We start from the raw sequence: 6,676 nt of genomic DNA, 5'->3' as shown, positions 1-6,676 counted from the left end.
TTGCAGCAATATGGATGGATCTAGAGATTAGCATACTTAAGCAAAGTAAGTCAGAAAGAGAAAGACAAATACCATATGATATCACTTATGTGTGAAATATAAAATATGACACAAATGAACTTAACTATTAAACAGAAATCAACTCACAGCTATAGAGAACAGATTTATGGTTGCCAACAGGGAGGGGGCGGTGAGGGAGTTTTGGCTTGGAAGTTTGGAATTAGTAGATGGAAATTATTCAATTTAGAATAGAAAAACCGCAAGGTCCTACTATATAGCACAGAGAACTATATTTAAAATCCTGTAATAATTCATAACCTAAAAGAATATTAAAAAGAATATGTGTGTGCATCACTGAATCACTTTGTTGTATACCAAGAATGAACACAACATTGTGAATCAGCTATATTTCAATAAAATTGTTATAAATTTCGTTATTTATTAGTGACTTCCCTCTTAAAATGGGCTTCCCTGATAGCTCAGCAGGAGACCTGTGTTTGATCCCTGGGTTGGGAAGATCCCCTGGAGAAGGGAAAGGCACAGGGAACTATATCACTCCAGTATTCTGGCCTGGAGAATTTCATGGACTGTATAGTCCATGGGGTCACAAAGAGTCGGATACGACTAAACTACTTTCATTTTCACTTTTCCTCTTAGACTAGACAATCCCTATCTATCATCTATCTGTCTATTTATCTCTCAAGATCTGCCTTTAGTCTAAAGGCTTGTAGATGATTTTACAAGGTTATGACCAGCTTATTTTGTGTGTGTGATGTTAGGTATTTATCTTAGTAAACAGGAATAAAAAAGGTAAGTTTTTTTTTCTGCTTTCTAAGTTGTCTCAATGAAAAATATCTTTGGAATCTACACTTTATTTTCAGTTTTTTTTAAACTAAATACATTTATTCTTCCTTCTGGAGTAGCTGTATTATTAAATATTTTAGTAGTGAAACTTGTGTTCATTGACTTCTGAATTTAATTCGCTTTCTTTTCAAACCAAAATCAACATAGGTGTTACCTTTTGTCGCATGTGGTTATTATTGACACCATTTTTAATCTTTAGTGCATCACTATGTAATCTGGCTATCTTATTGCACCTTTTTTTTTTTCTTTCTGAGAATAGGGGCTAATTCAACTAAACTTCCAAAAGAAACTGGTGACTGATTGCGCTTCTGGCCCCATAGGATACTTAACAGTGGAGGAGAGAACTTCTTCTGTTCTCTTTCCAGTTCTCCCCAAGAACAATACCTCCGACCCTGAGGCTGGCTAGAGCCTTCCTTCCTGACCACCTTCAAGTCTAACTTCAAGTGCTGACAGAATTATATAATAGTTGCCAAAATTATGTGTTTTTATGGACTAACAAGTCGTTTGTCATAAAAAGGAGATTAAGTGAGAACCTCAGTAGCAAGGGGAAAGACAGGAGCCCTTTGTCCTCTGAATATTTGTCCCAGACAGGGTTGAATTGCTTACAATTATGAATATTGAAGAGTTTTTACAGCAGTCCAGGGCCCTCTGCTCAGTTCCAAGTAGGCAGCATTATCCCTTTGAGGGATAAAACTTTCGATAATTTCTCAGTGATAACCTTAGCATTTTATGGTGAGGACAGTGCAAAATTTTCCTAGATTTATTACATACTGTTGTCCTAGAATGTTTGTTATACATTCTTTTTCTTTCAGGATAAATTCTCTCTTTCTCAGAGACCTTATTTTCCTTGAGTATTTAGTTCATTTTTGGAAAATCAGAAAGTACTTCTGAGGAATGATTTTATTAGAAAAGCAAACCATTTGATCATGCCTCTAAAGATGTGGCAGAAAATGGATGTTTCTTCCAGGGAAAAGGACATTGTATAAATGACTCCATCCACATTAAGCATTTCATATAGCTACTTTTCAGTTATTAAACTACTAATTGTTGGCAAATCTCTGTGTCAATGTATAGACAATTAGCAAAATGTTAGAGTCTCAGAGAGTAAAAGAAATTACCTAGATCGAAAAGAGTTTAGACTGCGAGAATGTAAAATTTTAATGACTGTGGCACTCACAACAGTGTTTGCTGATACTAGCTTCAATCACTGAATGCTGCCGCTGCTCATCCAAGGCAAAATGGTACGGTGTTTAAATAGGTGGACACGTGACCTCACGTCACCTGGATTCGAGCCCTAGCTGCGTCACCTGAGAGCTGTGTGTCCTTGGGTGAGTTACTTATTCTCCCTGCAACTCAGCTTACCCATATTTAAATAAGAGGTAGTAATATTATTTACCTCAGGAGAATGTTTAGTTATCATAAAGTACTTATGACTAAAGTTTACACAACACAAGTGCTGTGTGAATGTGTAATAGGTTCATACCCTGTCATCAGTGTGCAATGTTTGTAGGTCTACTGTATTCACAGATACTCATCTGCACTGATGATCGCTGCCTAGAAGGAATGTTTCATCAGGAAAAACTAGTGCCATTTCGTACAGAAAAGCGGAAGCTGCTTGTGTACTCTTGGAGGTAAGGATACAAAATTTAAATTTAATTTTAACTAGGAAATTTTAAATCGTTACTTTTTGTTGTAAACTCCCTAAGGGCATAGACTGACCATTTTATATATATACTCTACAGGGCAGAACAGATGATTACATATAATTGTTGTTGTTTTTTAGTCGCTAAGTCCTGTCTGACTCTTTGTGACCCCGTAGACTGAAGCCTGCCAGGCTTCTCTGTCCACAGGATTTCCCAGGCAAGAATACTGGAGTGGGTTGCCATTTCCTTCTCCAGGAGATCTTCCCAACCCTTAGATTGAACCCATGTCTCCTGCATTGGCAGGCAGATTCTTTACCACTGAACCACCGGGAAGTCCATATATGATAGTAGGAAAAATTAATAGTTACTTTTAAAATGAATTAAAATTTGGTCATACAGATATCAAGCTCCCTTATTTTGTTTTATAAGTGGAGTAAATACAGTCCCTGGAATGCAGACATGACCCTTAATTCTCACATATTCCATTGTTCTATAGTTCAGGTTATAGGGGACTTGTTAAAAATGAAAACCAAAATGCTACATGTATGCTGTCTGGAACTAGAATAACATGTTAACAGTTTGTGCACGAGTCACATTTAAATAATCTATATTTATAAAATAATATCTTAAGAATTATAATTCTACCAAGTTTCAATGGAAGCAACTGCATATTCACTTAACATCAGTGAAACAAAAATTTTACAAGATTATTTTAAAAGATAGACAAAAGAAATTTAAAACAGAAGCAATTTACTCTTAAGACTCAAGCTTCAAAATTCTACATTTGTAAAATATTAACTGAGTTGTAATTCTGCTAAGCTACTATTTGAATAATGGTTCAGTTCAGTTCAGTCGCTCAGTCGTGTCCGACTCTTTCTGACCCCATGAATCACAACACGCCAGGCCTCCCTATCCATCACCAACTCCCGGAGTTCACTCAAACTCATGTCCATCGAGTTGGTGATGCCATCCAGCCATCTCATTCTCTGTTGTCCCTTTCTCCTCCCGCCCACAATCCTTCCCAGCATCAGAGTCTTTTCCAGTGAGTCAACTTGTCGCATGAGGTGGCCAAAGTATTGGAGTTTCAGCTTTAACATCAGTCCTTCCAATGAACACCCAGGATTGATCTCCTTTAGAATGGACTGGTTGGATCTCCTTGCAGTCCAAGGGACTCTCAAGAGTCTTCTCCAGCACCACAGTTCAAAAGCATCAATTCTTCGGTGATCAGCTTTCTTCACAGTCCAACTCTCACATCCATACATGACCACGGGAAAAACCATAGCCTTGACTAGACGGACCTTGGTTGGCAAAATAATGTCTCTGCTTTTTAATATGCTATCTAGGTTGGTCATAACTTTCCTTCCAAGGAGTAAGCGTCTTTTAATCTCCTGGCTACAATCAGCATGTGCAGTGATTTTGGAGCCCAAAAAAACAAAGTCTGACACTGTTTCCCCATCTATTTCCCATGAAGTGATGGGACCAGATGCCATGATCTTCGTTTTCTGAATGTTGAGCTTCAAGCCAACCTTTTCACTCTCCTCTTTCACTTTTATGAAGAGGCTTTTAGTTCCTCTTCACTTTCTGCCATAGGGTGGTGTCATCTGCATATCTGAGGTTATTGATATTTCTCCCAGCAATCTTGATTCCAGCTTGTGCTTCTTCCAGCCCAGCGTTCCTCATGATGTACTCTGCATATAAGTTAAATAAGCAGGGTGACAACATTCAACCTTTATGTACTCCTTTTCCTATTTGGAACCAGTCTGTTATTCCATGTCCAGTTCTAACTGTTTCTTCCTGACCTGCATACAGGTTTCTCAAGAGGCAGGTCAGGTGGTCTGGTATTCCCATCTCTTTCAGAATGTTCCACAGTTTATTGTGATCCACACAGTCAAAGGCTTTGGCATAGTCAATGAAGCAGAAATAGATGTTTTTCTGGAACTCTCTTGCTTTCTCCATGATCCGGCGGATGTTGGCAATTTGATCTCTGGTTCTTAGACCCTAATGCTGGGACAGACTGAAGGCAAAAGGAGAACAGGGCAGCAGAGGATGACATGGTTAGATGGCATCAGTGACTCGATGGACAAGAATCTGAGCAAGCTCTGAGAGGTAGTGAAGTACAGGGAAGCCTGGTGTGCTGCATGCAGTACACAAGGCCGCAATAGGCACGACTGAGTGACTGAACAACAACAAATATTCACTCAACAGCAATGAAGGTAAAAGAGAAAGCAAACTTCCTTAGAAAAGAAACAAAAATAATTTTGCTGTGGTACAGGAGCTTCAAAAGTTGGCCCAGTTGGGGGCTAGATTATTCAGCTTTCAGGATGTGGGGTGGAAAATATCTGGTGCTTGGTATAGACATTTCTCATTGCTGATGGAGAATGTGCTGGGCTAGGGCTGTCTCTTAATAATCAGTATTCTTCGTGATGTCCATACTTCCCTTGCACAAACTGCCCCCGGAACTCATATTCAACATCTGACTAGAGGATGCAGGAGAGAAAGAAAGGCTGAAGCTGAATCAGGTTGCATAAATGGCCAAACTCGTCTTCAGTGTCATTTGTACTGGATTCCATTTTTGAACATGTGTAATCCAATGGCATTACCAAAAGTGCTAAGTCGTGCTTCAGTCGTGTCCAACTCTTTGTGACCCCATGGTCTGTAGCCTGCCAGGTTCCTTTGTCTGTTGGAATTCTCTAAGCGAGAATACTGGAGTGGGTTACCATTTCCTTCTCCATGGCATTAACAAAAGAAGGCATAGTGAATTTTTACGTTCTGTTCCAGAGTGAGTCTGCCAAGTTAGACACAAGAGGATACATTGCATATGGCATTTGTAGTGAAATTATTGAAAAAGTACAGCAAATTGATGGAGGGAACATTCTGTGAATTTGATCCCATGGAAGTGATATTTGGTCCCCAGAGGATACACTTAGATACTTGATCCCTCAGCCAGTGCAAATTAATGCTCTTTTAATCGGAGAAGGCAATGGCAAGCCAGTCCAGTACTCTTGCTTAGAAAATCCCATGGATGGAGGAGCCTGGTAGGCAGTCCATGGGGTCACTAAGGGTTGGACACGACTGAGCGACTTCACTTTCACTTTCACACATTGGAGAAAGAAATGGCAGCCCGCTCCAGTGTTCTTGCCTGGAGAATCCCAGGGACGGGGGAGCCTGGTGGGCTTCCGTCTATGGGGTCACACAGAGTCGGACACGACTGAAGTGACTTAGCAGCAGCAGCAGCAGCTCTTTTTATCAGATTATCAATGATCTGGTAATCTAGTAGAGGACTTGGTGGTCCTCTCAGACCTTTGGCACATGCTCTTCTTTAAACATTGGGGTGTAAGAAGCTCCTTTTCATCTGACAGATTAAATTTAAGCTCTGCCTAACTGATTTTTTCCCATCATATGTATTTTTTCTTATTCTTGAGTTTTCTCTTGGCCAATAGAATTTTTGACCAATTATTGTAAGTTTTGTTCCTCGTGGGAAATCATTTGGCTTTAAAAAGAACAAATACTTCTTTCTCCTTTTTCTATAAGGATTTTTCCTTAGTTTTTGTAGGTGTGCAGCTGTTCACAATTATGACTGATTGTTTCATCTGCTTTGGACAGTTTCTCCTCTGTGGTTAAGGGGTGAATTCTCTGTTAAATGGACAATCCAGTATATTTAACTTCATTTTCCCAATGAAGGTCAGAAATGACTAAGTTTTTGAAATTTTCAAATATTACTTTCAAACTATGTATTTTCTATCTTCAATGAAGTCAGTTCTCACCTTGAAGAATTTTATTTTGATCCGTTAATTCCTTATATGTAATTTCTTATATTTAAGGAGGTGAAAACCATGGAAGAAAATAGTTTCAATAAATGCTGAGTTTTCAAAGAGAAACTTTGGAATTCATAGAGTCTTTCTAAATCAGCTTAATTTTTTTCATATAAATATAGCTGAAGATACTTGCTCAAATGTAAACAGGACTTGGATAATTTTCCCGAAGTCTGTGTGTAAGCTTTTCCTTCGTATTTTGCGAAGTACTTGATTGTTAGTAAATTTTTCTCGAACGACTTAAGTTTATATCCCTTTGTGAACTAGCTCTGTGTGTGAGTATATGTATTTTGGCTAAAGGCTTTAATATCTTTGTTATCAATCTTACTGTCAACAGACTTGCTTTATTCAGTTGAA

At 38.7% G+C, this 6,676-nt stretch overlaps 1 long non-coding RNA gene across 1 annotated transcript in view; it reads left to right on the top strand.

The window, feature by feature from the left end:
- The first annotated feature begins 2,012 nt into the window (after positions 1–2,012).
- The window catches only part of LOC129561501 (uncharacterized), a 29,789-nt gene continuing 25,125 nt past the window's right edge, over positions 2,013–6,676 (top strand). Inside the window, exons 1-2 of the long non-coding RNA XR_008687009.2 lie at positions 2,013–2,192; positions 2,392–2,495. This is a non-coding gene — a long non-coding RNA (uncharacterized LOC129561501). The remainder of the gene's footprint in view (positions 2,193–2,391; positions 2,496–6,676) is intronic.

The sequence above is a fragment of the Moschus berezovskii genome, chromosome 5 (genome assembly GCF_049115385.1).
Source record: "Moschus berezovskii isolate FMDL1 chromosome 5, NW_MosBer_1.0, whole genome shotgun sequence".
NCBI lineage: Eukaryota > Metazoa > Chordata > Mammalia > Artiodactyla > Moschidae > Moschus > Moschus berezovskii.
This window is presented reverse-complemented; position numbering and strand designations above follow the sequence as displayed.